Source organism: Nicotiana tabacum, chromosome 9, assembly GCF_000715075.1.
Source record: "Nicotiana tabacum cultivar K326 chromosome 9, ASM71507v2, whole genome shotgun sequence".
NCBI lineage: Eukaryota > Viridiplantae > Streptophyta > Magnoliopsida > Solanales > Solanaceae > Nicotiana > Nicotiana tabacum.
The window spans coordinates 53398906-53419558 of NC_134088.1; the positions used below are offsets into that span (position 1 = coordinate 53398906).

Sequence of the window (20653 nt, forward strand, 5' to 3'; positions counted from 1 at the left end):
GTTATCACTGGTCAATATCCTCCGTTGTGGAACCACCAGCATCCATTAAAGATGCAGCGCCCCCGAAAAAAAGGGACGTTAGTACATGTCGAATAGTACTAGTATGAAAACCAAACACCAATTTAAGAACTCGAAAATACAATATGAACATGATGAACAAGGGCGACAATAGAATAGCATAGATAACCGGTTAAACCAAAACAAGCTTATCGAGAGTTGTCATTAACATTTATAGAATTCAAGATGAGATCCTCTGTAACCATTTCCACATAAAGAGGCCCCGCCGCCTCACCTCAATGTATGCGGGTGGAGGTGTAATCTCAATACCAAAACTCTACTCAAGTGGCCCTGATGCCTCACCCCAATGTATGCGGGTGGAGGTGTAAATACAATACCCATTTACACACAAAGTGGCTCCGCCGCCTCACCCCAATATGCATGTGGAAATGCATCAACGATATCAATATATAAACAAAACGGTCATGCCGCCTCACCCCAGTATATATATGTGGGTGGTGGTGCAACAACCATACCAAAATCATACACAAAGCGGCCTTGCCGCCTCACCCAAATATATGCTGGTGGAGGTGTAACCCCAATCACATTCTCTACACAATTTGGCATAATAGTTTTTCATATAAATCACAACTTGAAATCATAACACGTAAATACACAATCAATAGTTTGGAACACATCCTCAATTAATAATGCAATATCATGAGAGCATTTGAAACATAAATTAAACATATATCTTTGTCACAAAACTTATTCGGAATACTCAACTTGTAATAAATATCTTGGAACTTACAAGGATATTGGGGTTCCAATTCTTAAAGAAGAGTTTAGCCAACATACCTCAATTGAGCTTCCTTAAACTCTAAAATAATCTGAAATTTTTAGCAACTTTAATCTATTATAGAAATATAACAAATTGAACCAAAATTAGGAAGATAATCGTGGTTTTAGCTCATTTGAGCATTTTATTGTTATTTAATTTTTGACTCTTAGCATTATCACTATATTGTATTTTATTGTTATTTGGCTTAACTAATGGATTGGGTTAAGTGTCATCACGACGGGTTAAATTTTGGGCTGTGACAAATTACTACGGTTACAAACATTCCAAAAGAGGATCTAATAAAACCCGCACACCATATACAATTGAAACCAGGAGAACGCCGTACCTTGCTCTCTCTTTAATATTCTTGATAGACTTTCCATACTTCACAGTTCACAGATATCCTAACATGTCAATGTGACAGCCAGCGGAGAACCAGGCTAGTATATTTCTTATGCACAAGTAGTGAATAGATGCACTTTTCTGCACATGAAAATTTTCCCATGCATAAACATGCATCAGATTTAAACTTGCCATTTAGTAATTTCTTCTCTTGTATAGAAACTCTATTAAATGATCTCTTCGATAAGTTTCTGAAGGGCTTCATTTGTAAGTGGAATATACAAGCAATCTTGACCATCCGAACTTCTTTTGGTTTTGATAAACTCATGGTCCTTAAATTCTTTAAGATGTGAGTTCAAAGCAACTTGACTACTCACCAGGAAACGTTCTCGGCATGTAGTGTACAGATTATTGATTGGCATCCCTGAGAATTAAGAACAATGTCCAACTTAAATGAATGATTAATAGCAGATCTAATTGCATTCAACATACAGGAAAATTGAAATAAAAATGGGGAAACCAACGTATGAAAGAACTTGCCTTCTTCATCAGAATGCGCCAATTGATATTGCTCCGCAAGAACTTTAAACGCATTTTGAGCATTTGGTTTCAGACTCTGTAATGATGGGTCCATCTCATTCAAAAGCCAAAGTAATAGATATGTGCCTAAGAAAAATATTTGGCTGAGAATTTCTTTGGTTTGGTAGCCAACTTTGTTGAATTTCTTTGGTTTGGTAGCCAGATTTGTTGAATTGTCAACAATGAAGAAAAAGAAGGAAAAGTATGTGAAAATTGTCAAATATAGTAGGCTTTAGAGAGTGAGGCTTCGGCTATAAAAGGAGAGCTTTGGCTCTCATTTCTACACACCAACAAAGAGAGAAAGAAAGTGAGGTTTCATAGATAAGGTATAAGAAAATAGTGTGTGAGAAAAATAGAGAGTGAGCAATATTGTAGTGAGGTGGGAATATCAAAAGAGGGTTATTTTTTTTGAGTGTTGTCGTGGTCTTTGGAGTATTTTACTCGGACCTACAAAGTGTAAAATTCTTTTCTATAATGATATCAGTTACTCGTCTTGAGGCCGTAGTATTTCCCTTATTCAAAAGAGTTTTCCACGTAAAAATCTTGGTATCATTATCACTCTTTTATTCTTGTTAATTACCGTATCTCGGTGCTACGTTATTATTTCGCGTTTATTACTGTGAATATTATTTCTGTATGGAATTTATTCCCAATAACTGGTATCAGAGCACAGGTTCTGCTCATTCACAGAAATACTATTCACTGTCGGTTGTACTATACTCGGTGAAAAATAAAAATGTCTGGAGTAAAGTATGAGGTAGCAAAATTTAACGGAGATAGCGGTTTCTCAACATGGCAAAGAAGGATGAGGGATCTGCTCATCCAACAAGGATTACACAAGTTACTTGATGCTGATGCCAAAAAGCATGATATTATGAAAGCTGAGGATTGGGCTGACTTGGATGAAAGGGTTGCTAGTGCAATCAGGCTGCACATATCAGATGATGTGGTAAATAACATCATTGATGAAGACACCGCATGTGGCATTTGGACAAGGTTGGAAAGCCTATACATGTCCAAAATACTGACAAATAAATTGTACCCGAAGAAGCAGCTATACGCTCTACACATGGGTGAAGGTACGAATTTTTTGTCATATTTAAATGTATTTAACAGACTAATCACATAGCTCGCCAATATCGGAGTGAAAATCTAGGAAGAAGATAAAGCCATATTGCTGTTGAACTCATTGCCATCTTTGTACGATAATTTGGCAACAACCATCATGCATGGTAAGACTACCATTAAGTTGAAAGATGTCACATCGGCTCTTCTACTCAATGAGAAGATGAGAAAGAAGCCTGAAAATCAAGGACAGGCTCTCTTCACAGAAGGTAGAGGCAGGAGTTATCAAAGGAGTTCGAGTAACTATGGTAGATCTGGAGCTCATGGGAAGTCTAAGAACTGATCCAAATCATGAGCTAGAAATTGCTACAATTGTGATCAATCAGGTCACTTCAAAAGAGATTTCCCAAATCCAAGGAAGGGCAAAGGTGAAAGCAGTGGCCAGAAAAATGACGACAACACAACCTCCATGGTGCAAAATAATGATAATGTTGTCCTCTTCATAAATGAGGAAGAGGAATGCATGCACTTGTCAGGTCCATATTCAGAATGGGTAATTGATACAACAACATCTTACCATGCTACACCGGTAAGAGAAATTTTTTGCTGATATGTAGCAGGTGATTTTGGAACTGATAATGGGTAACACGAGTTACTCAAAGATTGCGGGGATCGATGACATTTGCATCAAGACAAATGTCGGATGCACATTGGTTCTAAAGGACGTGCGGCATGTACCTGATTTGCGGATAACTTAATCTCGGGAATTGCTTTAGACTGAGATGGATACGAGAACTATTTTGCAAATCAAAAGTGAAGACTCACCAAGGGATCATTGGTGATTGCAAAGGGAGTTGCTCGTGACACGTTGTATAGGACAAATGCAAAAATATGCCAAGGTGAATTGAATGCGACACAAGATGAGATTTCTGCAGATTTGTGGCACAAAAGGATGGGTCATATGAGCGAGAAGGGATTGTAGATTCTTGCCAGAAAATCACTCATTTCTTATGCCAAAGGTACAACGGTAAAACCTTGTGACTACTGTTTATTTGGTAAGCAGCATAGAGTCTCATTTCAGACATCATCTGGAAAAAAATTGAATATACTTGATTTGGTATATTATGATGTTTGTGGTCAAATGGAAATTGAATCGATGGGCGGTAACAAATATTTTGTTTCTTTTAGTGATGATGCTTCACGAAAATTATGGATTTATATTTTGAAAACCAAAGATCAGGTGTTTTAAGTTTTCCAAAAGTTTCATGCTATGGTGGAAAGGAAGACAGGCCAAAAGCTAAAGCGTCTCCGAAGTAACAATGGAGGTGAGTACACTTCAAGGGAATTTGAAGAGTACTGTTAGAGCCATGGGATCAGACATGAAAAGACAGTTCCTAGAACCCCACACCACAATGGAGTAGCCGAAATGATGAACTGCACCATTGTGGAGAAGGTGAGAAGCATGCTTAGAATGGCTAAACTGCCTAAGTCATTCTGGGGTAAAGCAGTTCGGACAGCATGTTACCTGATCAATAGGAGTCCATCAGTTCCGTTGGCGTTTGACATCCCAGAGAGAGTTTGGACCAACAAGGAAGTGTCCTACTCGTATCTCAAGGTGTTCGGTTGCAGAGCTTTTGCACATGTACCAAAGAAGTAGAGAGCAAATCTGGATGTTTAATCCGCTCCCTACATATTCATCGGATATGGAGATGAAGAGTTCGGATATAGATTGTGGGATCCTGTAAAGAAGAAGGTCATCAGAAGCAGAGATGTAGTCTTCTGAGAAAGTGAAGTTAGAACTGCTGATGATATGCCAGAGAAGGCCAAAATTGGTACAATTCCTAACCTTGTTACTGTTCCTTCTACTTCTAACAATCCCACAAGTGCAGAAAGTAGGACCGACAAGGTTGCTGAGCAGGGGGGAGCAACCTGGTGAGGTTATTGAGCAGGGGGAGCAACTTGATGATGATGTCGAGCAAGTGGAGCACCCCACTCAGGGAGAAGAACAACCTCAACCTCTAAGGAGATCAGAAAGGCCAAGGGTAGAGTCATGCAGGCACCCTGCCACAGAGTATGTTCTCATCACTGATGAGGGGGAGCCAGAAAGTCTTAAAGAAGTCTTGTCCCATACAGAAAAGAACCAATGGATGAAAGTCATGCAACAAGAGATAGAATCTCTACAGAAAAATAGCACGTACAAGCTGGTTGAACTTCCAACGGGTAAAATACCACTCAAATGTAAGTGGGTCTTTAAACTCTAGAAAGATGAAAATGGCAAGCTGGTCAGATACAAAGCTCGATTGGTGGTTAAAGGCTTCGAACAGAAAAAAGGTATTGATTTCGATAAAATTTTCTGACCTGTTGTCAAAATGACTTCTATTCGAACAATTTTGAGCTTAGCAGCTAGCCTAGATCTTGAAGTGGAGCAGTTGGAAGAGGAGATTTATATGGAGCATCCAAAAGGATTGGAAGTATCTGAAAAGAAACACATGGTGTGCAAATTGAATAAGAGTCTTTATGGATTGAAGTAGGCATCAAGGTAGTGGTACATGAAGTTTGACTCATTTATGAAAAGTCAAACATACATAAAGACCTATTCTGATCCATGTTTATACTTCAAAAAATATCTGAGAATAACTTTATTATATTGTTGTTGTATGTGGATGACATGTTAATTGTAGGAAAAGACAAGGGATTGATCGCAAAATTGAAGGGCGATTTGTCCAAGTCATTTGATATGAAGGACTTGGGCCCAGCACAACAAAATTCTGGGTATGAAGATAGTTCGAGAGCGAACAAGCAGAAAGTTGTGGCTGTCTTAGGAGAAGTACATTGAACGTGTACTGGAACGCTTCAACATGAAGAATGCTAAGCCAGTCAGCAAACCTCTTTGATAGTCATCTAAAGTTAAGCAAGAATATGTGTCCTACAACAGTGGAAGAGAAAGGGAACATGGCTAGAGTTCCTTATTCTTAAGCAGTCGGAAGCTTGATGCATGCAATGGTATGCACCAGACCTGATATTGCTCATGCAGTTGGTGTTGTTAGCAGATTCCTTGAAAATCCTGGAAAGGAACATTGGGAAGCAGTCAAGTGGATACTTAGGTACCTAAGAGGCACTGTAGGAGATTGCTTGTATTTTGGAGGATCTGATCCAATCTTTAAGGGATACACAGATGCTGATATGGCCGGTGATACTGATAATAGAAAATCCACTACTGGATATCTATTTACTTTTTTAAGAGGAGCTATATCATGACAGTCTAAATTGCAGAAGTGTGTTGCACTTTCAACAACATAAGCAGAGTACATTGCCGCTACAGAAGCTGGGAAGGAGATGGTATGGCTCAAGCGGTTTCTTCAAGAGCTGGAATTACATCAAAGGAGTATGACATCTATTGTGATAGTCAAAGTGCAATAAACTTGAGCAAGAACTTCATATACCATGCAAGAACAAAGCATATAGATGTGAGATATCATTGGATTCGTGAGCAGGTAGAGAACGAATCTTTACAGGTCAAAAAGATTCACACGAGCAAAAATCCTGCTGATATGTTGACCAAGGTGGTACCAACAGTGCTACCTCCTCTAGATGAATGAGACTAGAGGGGGATATTGATGGGGTCCATCTCATTCAAAAGCCAAAGTAATAGGTATGTGCCTAAGGAAAATATTTGGCTGAGAATTTCTTTGGTTTAGTAGTCAACTTTGTTGAATTTTTTTGGTTTGGTAGTCAACTTTGTTGAATTGTCAACATTGAAGAAAAAGAAGAAAAAGTGTGTGCAAATTGTCAAATATAGTAGGCTTTAGAGAGTGACGCTTCGGCTATAAAATGAGAGCTTACACCAACAAAGAGAGAAAGAAAGAGTGAGGTTTCATAGAGAAGGTATAAGAAAATAGTCTATGAGAAAAATAGAGAATGAACGATATTGTAGTGAGGTGGGAATATTAAAAGAGGGTTATTTTTTTTGAGTGTTGTAGTGGTCTTTGGAGTATTTTACTCGGATTCCTTGCTATAGTGATATCAGTTGTTCGTCTCGGGGCCGTGGTTTTTCCCTTATTCAAAAGGGTTTTTCACGTAAAAATCTTAGTGTCGTTGTCACTCTTTTATTCTTGTTAATTATCGTATCTCGGTGTTACGTTATTATTCCGTTTTTATTACTGTGAATATTAGTTCTATAGGGGATTTATTCCCAACATGTACGACAATTGAAGCTGTCTTCATACTTTGAGCAGTGCCCCCATGAGCGAGAATGAAAGGGGAAAACATTGCTTCAACCTTGTACGGAGCAAAAGTAGGAACATGGCACCAATACCTGATAAACTGTGTACGAACCATCTTCTTGTCCCACACTGGTATACATGACATAGCCAACGTAGTAAATGTCAGACTTTTTTCAATGTGACATGCACATAATAAATATAAGAGATCGAATTCCAGGTGTTAAGAGAGATACTAAAGAATGACCAGAATTTGATATTTCAGCATCAAATGGTACAGTTAAGGTGCTATATATTTACAGTCAATCAGAAATTAGCTAAAGGCAGCAATTAATACCTAGTAATTCTTAAAACAAGTAAAATTAGTAATAGGCACTAATACATGCAAGCTACGAAAAAGGACTTCACAAACCACTCCCTTACACCTCTAGACATCCCCTATTATGCACACGTCACATACATGCTCACCCCACACTTTTTCAGAAAACACTTACAAAGAGGAGCATTGACATGGTCAATCAAAGAAACCATACAGACATGAGAGCAAGCAGCAATGCTTGCAAGACATTGTTGGCTGCCAGAATCACGCAACCCAGGACCATCAATGTTATGAACAATGATGCAAACAAAACGCTCATCTTCTAGATTTGGTTTGTCTAGAAAAATCAAGAAGCTCATCCATGGATCTGGGGTTAAATGGTTGTTGGCTTTTAGACAGATTTCCTGAGGTTGTCTTTCGTCGCAATTTTAGTTGATCCCAAAGGAGCTCAGCTAGTGTTATCACCACCTGCAATAAAAGATCAATGATAGCAAATCTCTTTGTATTACTAGAATGATTTTGTGCCAGCAATGCGGACAGAGCAGATCCAAAATTTAAATCTTATGGGTTAAACTTTTAAAATTTTTAGTATTGAACTTATTATATTTTTAAAGTTATGAGTTCATATATATTATTTTTATAATTTTAATAAATTTTTACATGTAAATTTTTACTCCGCATCAAAAATTATGTATTCAATTGAACCCGTCGATAACACTCTATATCTGTCCCAGAATGCGGGTATTGTGCATCTCATGCAATCTTATCATATAATATCATAAAAGAGGGGTTGCTCATAACTATAATAATTGTTGATATTAATTAAGAAATACATAAAATTTAAAAAGAAAATTACTATCGTTATATTAAATCCTAGGCACGAGGAATCAAATGAACTGTGTCAAAAACTATGTATATTTTTAAGTATTGATAGCCTCCATAACACCAAGTAAAAGGAACATTTTGCTTTATTTTCAACCTCTGTGACGACCCCAATTTCCCTCTGTAGGATATCGTGATGGCACCTAGTGTCTAAGATTAGGTAAACCTAACATACATGCAGAATTTAACTGAGATAATGATAAACTTTTAAATTAACCAACAACTATCATAAAAAGGACTGTCCGAATATACCAACAAATTCCAAAACATATAACGGACCTACTCGAGTCCTAAAATCACGTCAAACAATATCGATTCTACGAATCGCAACCCAATTCAAGCCTATTAAAACTATGAACATCCAACTTTCAAAACTAATGTCGATTCATACCAAAAGAATTATAATCTCAAATTTTGCACACAAGTCATAAATGGCATAATGGACCTATTCCAACTTTCGGAATCGGAATCCGACCCCGATATCAATAAAGTCAATTTCCGGTCAGGCTTCTCAACTTTTCAAACCTTCAGCTTCCTTAGTTTCACCAATTCAAGCCGAAACGACCTATGGACCTCCAAACTAACATCCGGACATGCTTCTAAGTCTAAAATTACCATACGGAGCTATTGGAACTGTCAAAACTCCATTACGGAGTCGTCTACAAAAAAATCAAACTACGGTCAACTCTTTCACTACGAAACTCACCCGAACCAAAACCAAATACCCCCTAAGTTACATAACCACAATACGACATAGAGGAGGCAATAAATGGGGGAACGGGGCTAAAAATACTTGAAACGACCGGCCAGGATGTTACATCCTCTCCTTTAAATCAAACATTCATCCTCGAATGAGTATAGAGACATACCTGAAGTGGTGAAAAGATGAGGATAACGGCTACGCATATCATGCTCGGTCTCCCAAGTTGCCTCCTCGACTGGCTGACCCCTCCACTAAACCTTCACTGAAGCAATGCTCCTTGACCTCAACTTCGAACCTGCCTGTCCAAAACGGCCACCGATTCCTCAACATAAGACAAATACTTGTCCAATTGGACTGAGCTGAAATCTAAAACATGAGACATATCACTGTGATACTTCCGGAGCATAGAAATATGGAATACCGGATGAACTGCAGCTAGGTTAGGTGGCAATGCAAACTTGTAGGCCACCTCATCAATTCTCTCAAGAATCTCAAAAGGTTCGATATACCTTGGGCTCAACTTGCCCTTCTTACCGAACCTAATAACACCCTTCATAGGCAAAACCCAGAGCAAGATCCGCTCTCCAACCATGAATACAACATTGCGAACTTTCCGATCTGCATAAATCTTCTGTCTATATTGGGATATACGAAGCCAATCCTGAATCAACATAATCTTTTACAAAGCATCCTGAACCAAGTCAGTACCCAATAGCCTTGCCTCACCCGGTTCAAACCAACCCACCGGAGACCGATACCGCCTCCCATACAAGGGCTCATACGGAGCCATCTGAATACTTGATTGGTAGCTGTTGTTGTAGGCAAACTCTGCAAGAGGCAAAAATTGATCCCAAACACCCCTGAACTCCATGACACATGCACAAAGCATATCCTCCAACATCTGAATAGTGCGCTCGGACTGTCCATCCGTCTGAGGATAGAATGTCGTACTCAACTCAACATGTGTGCCTAACTCACGATGTACGACCATCCAGAATTGCGATATAAATTGCATACCCCGGTCAGAGATGATGGATACTGGCACACCATGAAGTCGGACAATCTCACGAATATAGACCTGAGCCAGCTGCTCTGAAGAATAGGTAGTCACTACCGGAATGAAATGAGCTGACTTGGTCAACCTACCCACAATCACCCATACTGTGTCAAACTTCTTCTGAGTCTGTGGGAACCTAACAACAAAATCCATGGTAACTCGCTCCCATTTCCACTTGGGAATATCAAGCCTCTGAAGCAACCCACCTAGCCGATGATGTTCATACTTCACCTGCTGATAATTTAGACACCGAGCTACATACTCCACTATGTCTTTTTTCATCCTCCTTCACCAATAGTGTTTCCTTAAGTCCTGATACATCGTAGCGGCACCCGGATGAATAGAGTACCGCGAACTGTGGGCCTCCTGAAGAATCAACTCATGCAAACCATCCACATTGGGCACGCATAACCGGCTATGCATCCGTAACACACCGTCATACCCAATAGTAACCTCCTTGGCATCGCCGTGCTGAACCGTGTCCTTAAGGACAAGCAAATGGGGGTTGTCATACCGACGCTCTCTGATATGATCATATAGAGAAGACCGAGAAACCACGCAGGCTAGAACTCGACTCGGCTCTAAAATATCCAATCTTACAAACCGGTTGGCCAAGGCTTGAACATCCAATGCTAATGGCCTCTCCAGTGCTGGTAGATATGCTAAACTGCCCAAACTTTGTGCCTTTCGGCTCAAGGCATCGACTATCACATTGGCCTTCCCAGGATGATATAGAATGGTGATATCAAAGTCCTTCAGCAACTCTAACCACCTCCGCTGCCACAAGTTAAGATCCTTCTATTTGAATAGATGTTGTAGACTCCGGTGGTCGGTATATACCTCACAAGGGACACCGTACAAATAGTGCCACCATATTTTCAAGGAATAGACAATAGCTGCTAACTCCAGATCGTGGACAGGATAATTCTTATCATGCACCTTCAGCTGTCTAGATGCGCAAGCAATCACCCAACCATCTTGCATTACCACCACGCCGAGGCCAACACGTGATGCATCACAGTACACAGTATAAGACCCCAAACCCGTAGGCAATACCAACACTGGGGCTGAAGTCAAAATAGTCTTGAGCTTTTGAAAGCTCTCCTCGCACTCCTCAGTCCATCTGAACGGAGCACCCTTCTAGGTCAATCTGGTCATAGGAGCAGCAACATATAAGAAACCCTCTACGAAACGACGGTAATACCCGGCCAAACCAAGAAAACTCTGGATCTTAGTAGCTGAAGACGGTCTGGGCCAACTCTGCACTTCTTTAATCTTCTTCGAATCTACCTTGATCCCCTCACTCGACACCACATGACCCTAAAATGCCACCGAATCAAGCCAAAATTCACACTTCAAAAATTTTGCATACAACTTCTTTTCTCTCAAGGTCCGTAGCACAATCCTCAAATGTTGCTCATGACCGATCCTCCCGGCTCTGGGAGTACACCAAGATGTTGTCAATAAACACAATGATGAATGAGTAAAGATAGGGATGGAATACACTATTCATCAAGTGCGTGAATGTTGCTAGGATGTTGGTCAGCCCAAATGACATCACAAGAAACTCGTAGTGACCATACCGAGTCCTAAAAGCAGTCTTCAGAATATCCGAATCCCGAATCTTCAGCTGATGATAACCTGACTGCAAATCCATCTTTGAGAACACTCTGGCACCCTATAGCTGATCAAGTAGGTCATCAATACGTGGCAATGGATACATGTTCTTCACTATAACCTTGTTCAACTGCCGACAATCAATACACATGCACATACAACAATCCTTCTTCTTTACAAACAAGACCGAAACACCCCAAAGTGGCACACTGGGCCGAATGAAACCCTTATCAAATAACTCTTGCAACTGCTATTTTAACTCCCTCAACTCTGCTGGGGCCATATGATATGGTGGAATAGAAATGGGATGAGTGTCCGGCAACAAGTCAATACTAAAATCGATATCCCTATCGGGAGGCATGCCCGGAAGATCCGCCTGGAATACATCTTGATAGTCTCTCACTACCGGAACTAACTCAACGGTAGGAGTGTCAACACTGACATCTCTCACAAAAGCTAGTTATGCATCACACCCTTTCCCAACCATCTGTTGTGCCTTAAGGAAGGACACAACCCTGCTAGGAACATAATCCAAAGTACCCTTCCACTCGAACCACGGTAAACCTGGCATAGCCAACGTCACCGTCTTGGCGTGATAGTTAAGAATAACATGATAGAGCGACAACCAGTCCATGCCCAAAATAACATCAAAGTCTACCATATTGAGCAACAATAGATCAAATACGGTCTTAAGACCACCAATAATGACTAAACACGACCGATACACATGGTCAATAATAATAAAATCTCCACAAGCGTGGAGACATAAACAGGAGAACTCAAAGAATCACAAGATATACCTAAATACAGAGCAAAGTAATATGATACATATGAATAAGTGGAGCCTGGATCAAATAATACAGATGCATCTCTATGACAAACCAGAACAATACCTTTGATAAATGCTTCTGATGCAACCGCCTTTGTCATACTCGGAAGAGCATAACATCTGGCCTGGCCTTCCCCGCGAGGGTGACCCTAACCGCCTGACCTCCACCCCTAGCTGGTTGTGCAGGTGGAGCAGCAACTGGCACAGTAACCACGGCCTGAGAAGTCTGGGGACCCTGTGGAGTACATGGAGCCTAAGTAGTCTGTGGAGGTGCACCCTTCCTGAGTCTGGGGCAGTCCCTCACCATATGACGAGTGTCACCACACACAAAACAAGCTCTTGGAGGACGTGGCTGGTGAAACTAGCTCGGGCCTGGTCAGCTGGACTGACCGCTGAAAGTACCCCGTGCAGGAGGTGCACTAGACAGTGGCGGTGCATAATGGGAAACCTGAGGCCTGGAAGTAGCCGGAATACCACTGGAAGCTGGAAGTGCTGAATGAACTGGACGGCTCACATAGCCTCTTCCATGACGGGCTGCAACTGGGGCCTCTTGGCCTCCCTGTCCTCTTTCTCCCAGCCCTGCATGCCCTCTAATCTCCATATGATCTCTACCACCTGTTGATATGGGGTATCAGTCTCCAACTCTCGAGTCATGCTGAATCTAATACCATAGTTAAGCCCCTCGATAAATCGATGGACTCACTCTCTGATTGTGGAAACCAAGGCGGGTGCATGTCTGGACAACTCACTGAACCTGACAGCATACTCTGAGACGGTCATAGCACCTGGGCGCAACTGCTCAAAACTCCACGCGCCATGCAACCCGAAGGCTCTGGGGAACATACTCTCTCATGAACATCTCTGAAAACTCAGCCCATGTTAGTGAAGCTACCTCGACCGGGCTATCCTCCTCATAAGCCCACCACCACTGGTATGCTAGCCCTGATAGCTGGAAAGTAGTGAAAGCAATCCCATTTGTCTCCACTATACCCGTGGTACATAGAATACGGTGGCACTTCTCCAGAAAACCCTATGCATCCTTTGTATCTAGGCTACTGAAAGTAGGAGGGTGGTACTTCTTGTACCTCTCAAGTCTGAGTTGCTCCTCCTTAGACGCTGCTGCCCTATGTTCGGGCTAAAATGAGAGAATCGACTGCACTGGTATAACCCTTGGGACTAGTCAACATGGACCCGCTGCTCTGGTGTACGAGCTGTAGGAGTTTGTGATCCTCCCCCAGCCTGAGATGTTGCTGGTGCAAGTGGAATCAACCCCGCCTGAGCGAGAGTACCAAACAAGCTCAAGAACTGGGTGAGGGTCTCCTGAAGTGCAGGGGTAGCAACAGGCGCCCCATGTGCCTGGCCCCCAACTGGAGATACTGGTGGCTCCTCTGTCGCAACTCGGGAAGGTGCTCTGGCTGCACCACTTGCCCCTCCTCGGCCTCTGCCCCAGCCCCGACCTCTCTCGGCTCTAGCAAGGGGCACGGGTATCTGATCGTCGGATCCGAAGGTACGTGTTCTCACCATCTCTGAGAGAATAGAAAGACAAAGATTTAGAATTTGAAGTCAACAAATTCACACGATAAAGAATCAAAGAAATGAAGTTTTCTAATAGTTCCATAGACACTCGAAGATAAGTACAGATGTCTCTGTACCGATCTGCAAGACTCTACTAAATCTGCTTGTGACTCGTAACACCTATGAACCTAGAGCTCTGATACCAACTTGTCACGACCCCAATTTTCCTTCGTAGGATGTCGTGATGGCACCTAGTCTCTAAGACTAGGTAAGCTTAACATACATGCAAAATTTACTGAGATAATGATAAACTTCCAAATTAACCAACAACTATCATAAAAAGGACTCCGCAAGTCAACAGAATAAAACTCCCAAAATCCGGTGATACCAAGTCACAAGCTCTACATGAGCGTACTGAACATCCCTATACAACAGTATCTAATAAAAGAGGAATGATATAGAACTAGATAGATAGTAACTCCGATTTCTGCGAACGCCGGTAGGTATACCTTGAAGTCTCCGATCCGAGCTCGACTCACTGGTGCCTAGGCTGGTATGAGGTATCTGGATCTGCACAAAAAGATGCGCAGAAGTATAGCATGAGTACACCACAACGGTACCCAGTACGTATCAAGCCTAACCTCGGTAGGGTAGTGACGAGGTCGGGTCAAGACACCTATTGGATTAAGTAAAGAGACTGAGCAGGTAAAACATAATATGATAATGAAAATAAGTGAAATGATATGAGGTAGACATATAACAAGAATAGCTACACTGAGACTAAGGCAATTAAGGCATCACGAAAGAAACACGTAATAAGAAAGCCAAGGAAATAATGCAACAAAAAATGCAAGTGATGTAAATGAAAGGTATCAAAAAGAAGCACTACCGAGGTACCGTCTCATAATCTCATTTCACAAATCAAATCACAATCCTTTGTTATATCACCGCAGGAGCCTGTCATTTAGTTTTTGAAAATTATTTTCCCGAAATAGCTACCCGCGTTTTAGCCCACCTTATCTCACCTCGTGGCTTTAAGTAGTTCCCCTATTAGCAACATGTGTATCAAGCCCACCTTATCGCTTTGCATGCGTTTCAACCGCAATCTTTATACCACAACATACGTATCAATATCACAACGTATCACAAATCGCACCTCAAGTTCCCAATATCACAACTTGCCGAAGAAGTCAACAATAATAGTGTTTCCACAATAAATAGCCCATGGCTCAACCACAATATGTAGAATAATATCAACAATAGCAACCGAAAGTGAATAACTCAATAAGAATGGTATTTCAACAAATTTACAACGTTCCCTCAATGTGAATCACGACCTTCATAACTTCAACACTAAATTCAACAATAAGATATTCCAAGAAATAACAACTTCAAGTAAAAGAGCTCAACAGTTAAATAATGAATAGGAAATGGAGAGAACAATAATTCAACTAAACATGTAAGACAATTAGCAAGTAATATATAAGAGAAGTATTAACGATGTCAAGTAAAGCATGTGAAGATAGACTAATGGGGATGAATGTAACATGTTATGACAACTCAATTAAAGGCATGGAAAGAATCTACATAGCTAAAACTGGCCAATTACCACATTTAGCCCGTGTACACACTCGTCACCTTGCGTACACGTCTTCCACATATCACAATTAACACAAAACAACACCAATCCTAAGGGGTAATTCTTCACAAAAAGTTAGGCAAGACACTTACCTCCAAACACGCTAACTTAATCCACTAGTAAGTTTTTCCCGCGATTATCCAACTCCGAATGGCTCGAATCTAGTAAAAACAACTTCATACCATAAATACAAACTATAGGAAGCTATTCCGAACAATAAAGTTACAATCTTTAAAGATAAACAAAACGTCAACTCAAAAAGTCAACCCCGGTCCCGCATCTTGGAACTCGACCAAACATACAAAATCCGAACACCCATTCAATAATGAGTCCAACCATACAAGAATTACTCAAATTCGACTTCAAATCGCCTTTTAAATCCCCAAAATTTGGTTTAAGAAGTTTTACAATTTTGTTTTCCAAATTTTCCAACTCAAATCACTAATTAAATAACAAAAATGACGATATATTCATGTATAATAGCCAAATCCGAGTTAGAATCACGTATCCCCATGATTTCCTTGAAAACCCGCAAAACATCACCATAAACCGAGCTCTCTAGGTCAAAAGATGAAGAATGGAATTAAACCCTCGAACACTCCCCTTTCTGCCTGGCTGCACCAGTAGAATTTACATCGCAGGTGCGGCCCTCACTTGGGCCCCTAAAATCTCGTACCTGCGGACCCCTAAGTGCATCTGTGCTTGCACTTCTACAAAAGGCTAGCCGCTTCTGTGCATCACTGACCGTACCTGCAGTCCCAGCTTGCTAGACCTATATTCGCTTCTGTGGCTCGAGGGCCACTTCTGCAGTGCCGCACCAGCAACCCAAAGTGCACAGGTACGATTGCCCCAGACTCAACAGTGGTTCAACAATCAACCAAGTCCAAAATGGTTCCGGATTCAATCTGAATCTCACCCGGCCCCCCTGGACCCTGTCCGAATATACCAGCAAGTTTCAAAACATATAACGGACCTACTCGAGGCCTAAAATCACATCAAACAATATCGGTTCTACGAATCGCAACCCAATTCAAGCTTATTAATATCCAAACTAGCACAATTTCGAGTGCATGTGCTAACAGCGCCCAAAGTAACATGGGTAATCAATTGACTCTGGAGGAACGGATCCATATCCAAGAGATGTTGCAGTGTACAACCCGATCCACTAATAATTATGAGAAAGCATGATAAAATATATTATTCATGTATATTAACTATAATACAAGTGCCCCTATTTATAACAATACGCAATACCTACACTACTCCTATTCCGTGTAGGACTATGCTTATTTACATAACAGCTAACTAACTACCACTCCCCTTCAAGCCAGTGCATATACAAAAAAATATGTACCGAGCTTGTTGCATATATAACTAATACGAGGACCAGTGAGGGACTTGGTGAGAATATCTGCAAGCTGATCATTCGACTTCACAAACTTTGTTTCAATCTCTCCTGAGAGTATTTTTCATTTGACAAAGTCACAGTCAATCTCAATGTGTTTAGTTCTCTCATGGAACACCATATTTGATGCAAATGAAGGGCAGCTTGATTATCGTACACAAGTTCCATCTGGTTGATTTCACCAAATTTCAACTCCTTGAGCAATTGTTTGATCCAAACTAGCTCACATGTTTCCATAGCCATTGCTTGATGTTCTGCTTCTACACTAGACCGAGTAACTACATTCTTTTTCTTGCTATTCTAAGACACCAAATTGCCTCATACTAAAACACAATATCCACACGTAAAACGTATAATAGAAGGTGATCCTATCCAATCAGCATATGAGTGTCTAATGATCTACTCATGACCTCGATCCTCAAACAATAACCCTTTACATAGAGCAGAATTTATATACCGAAGAATGCGGACAACTGCATCCCAATGACTATCACGGGAAGAATTTATAAACTAACTTACAACACTCACAGGAAAAGAAATGTCAGGTCTAGTCACTGTGAGATAATTTAATTTACCAACCAGCCGCCTATATCTTGCAGGATCTCTAAGCCACTCCCCTTGTCCTAGCAGAAGTTTAGAATTCAGATCTATCAGAGTGTCAACAGGTCTGAAACCCATCATTCTTGTCTCCTCAAGAATTGTCTAAAATATATTTTCTTTGTGAAATAACAATGCCTGAGCTAGACTGAGCAACCTCAATACCTAGAAAGAACTTCAATCTGCCTAGATCCTTAGTTTGGAAGTGTTGGAAGAGATGGTGATACAGATTGGTAATACCATCTTGATCATTACCAGTAATAACAATATCGTCAATATAGACCACCAGATAAATACAGAGACTTGAAGCAGAATGTGGATAAAGCATAGAGTGATCAGCTTTACTACGAGTCATGCCAAACTCCTGGATAACTATGATGAACTTACCAAACCATGCTGGAGGAGACTGCTTTAGACCATAAAGCGATCAGCGCAAGTGACATATAAGGCCATGAGACTCCCCTGAGCAACAAAATCAGGTGGTTACTCCATATAAACTTCATCCTCAAGGTCACCGTGAAGAAAAGCATTTTTAATGTCCAGCTGATAGAGAGGCCAATGGAGAACAACAACCATGGATAGAAAAAGGTGGACTAATGCTATTTTAGACACGGGAGAGAAAGTATCACTCTAATCGAGCCCAAATATCTGAGTATATATTTTGACAACAAGACGAGCCTTATGTCGATCAACCTGGTCATTCGGACCAACTTTGACTACATAAAACCAACGACAACTAACAATAGACTTACCAAAAAGAAGAGTAACATACTCCCAAGTACCACTCGTATGTAAAGCAGACATCTCGTCAATCATAGCCTATCGCCATCCTGGATGAGACAACGCTTCACCTGTAGACTTAGGGATGGAAATAGAGGACAAAGAAGATATAAGAGCATAATGAGGGATGACATACAATGATAACTTAAACCGACATAATGGGGATTAGGATTAAGTGTGGACCATATAACATTTCGAAGTGCTATCAGTGTACTAGGAAGAGACAAGTCCGCAGTAGGAGTAGGGTTAGGTGAAGGACAAGAATCAACTGGGCCTGATGCTAGGCGTGGATGACGATGATAAGTCAAGAGTGGTGAACCTGTGGCTGGGGATCTAGGAGGAGCAACATTAGACTTCTCAATGGTTGGTATGGGTAAGACTTCTGTGGCTGAAAATGGAGGAGATATATAGTAAACTCCTCAAATATCGGTATAGGTAAGACCTCAGATATATCATGGTGGTCAGAAGAGGTAAAGAAAGTTTTTGACTCAAAAAATATGACGTCAGCTGACATAAGGTACATACGAAGATCAGGTAAGTAACAACGATGTCCATTCTAAACACAAGAATAACTAAGGAAGACACACTTGAGAGCACGAGGAGCTAACTTATCTTTTCGGGGCTAAGTTATGAATGGCACATGTGCTCCCAAAAACACGAGGGGAAAGAGAGTATAAGGGTGACTAGGAAAACAATACTGAATACGGAATCTGATTTTGGATGGGAGATAAAGGCATCTGATTAATCAAATAACAAGCTGTGAGAACTGCATCGCCCTAAAAACTCAAGAAAATATGGATTCAATGAGAAATGTGTGAGCAGTCTTAATAAGGTACCTATTCTTTCTCTCTGCAATCCTATTTTGCTCAGGGGTATAAGGACAAGATGTCTGATGAATAATTCCTTGAGAAGTCATAAATTGCTGAAACTGAGAGGATAAATATTCTAAGGCATTATCACTGCGAAAAGTGCAAATAGAAACACCAAATTAGTTTTTGATTTCAGCACAAAAATTCTAGAATATAGAAAACAACTCAGAACGATCTTTCATTAAGAAAATCCAAGTACATCTTGAATAATCATCAATAAAAATAACAAAATCCCAAGGTTAAAATGATCTACTAGGACCCCATATATCAGAATAAACTAAATAGAAAACAGACTCTACATAACTCTCAACACTACACGGAAAGGAGGCTCGGGTACGTTTCCCAAGCTGACACGACTCACAATCTAATGTAGACAGATATGTAACTAGACATGTTGTGAAGGTATTGAGTTAGTTAAGGTAGTAAAGGCCTTCTGATTCACGGCCTGTGCCAATCGTCTGTCTCGTACTGCGGTCATACATAATAAAAGAATCATCAATAAGATATATACTACAATAGAGGGCACAATTCAAACGACTAATAGATGCAAGACTAAAAGGACAATCAGGGACATAAAGAACAGAATCTAGAGTGGTAGAATATAGGGGATTATCTTGTCCAACTCCTTTTTGCTTTATTTTGACACCCATTGGCTAAAGTAACAGTGGGAAGAGACTGTGAATATAAATTATTCGACAAAAGTATTTATTACCAGAGATATGATCAGAAACGCCTGAGTCCATGACCCATGGTCAAAGTGTGCTAGACTGGGAAACACAAGCAAAAGAATTACGAGCAACAGAAGTATGAGACTGAGCAACCGAGGCTACTTGTGGAGATGTCTGCTTACTTGCTCAATATTGAACGAACTCATTATATTTCCCTTCAGATAATGAAAATTCCTGGTTACCTGTAGTCTCGGTTTGGGCAAAATAAGCATTTTTGGGTGGACGACCATGTAAAGAATAGCACACTTCACGAGTGTGTCCAAGTTTATGACAATAAGATCACTTGGGTCTAGATCTTCCAAAACGACCTCCTCATCGTTTATTCTCTATAGCTTGAGATGCCCAATTGTCCAATGTTTGGGATGCGAGAATAGAGGAGTCAAGTTTCTGTGATGAGATCACTAGGTTACTTGGTGCTGCAGCAAGGCGAAGTAATCGAGAGAATAATTCATCAACTGTGGGGACAGTCAGACTAGCCAAAATCTGGTCGTGTACTGAATTAAGATCATTAGGAAGTCCAGCGAGGGTAAGAACTAGAAACATCTTCTGTCGCTGCTCTTGTTGCTTTTCAACAGTAGCAGAAACTGGCATCAACTTCTCAAATTCCTCCATGACTGCATGTACTTATCCAAAGTAAGTAGACATATCTAATTCCTGTTTCTTTAAAAT

At 40.7% G+C, this 20653-nt stretch overlaps 1 pseudogene; it reads right to left on the reverse strand.

Annotated features, from left to right (window-relative positions):
* Nucleotides 1-1407: 1407 nt before the first annotated feature.
* LOC142163910 (origin of replication complex subunit 2-like) lies at nt 1408-20596 on the reverse strand (annotated as a pseudogene).
* Between the last annotated feature and the right edge of the window lie 57 nt (nt 20597-20653).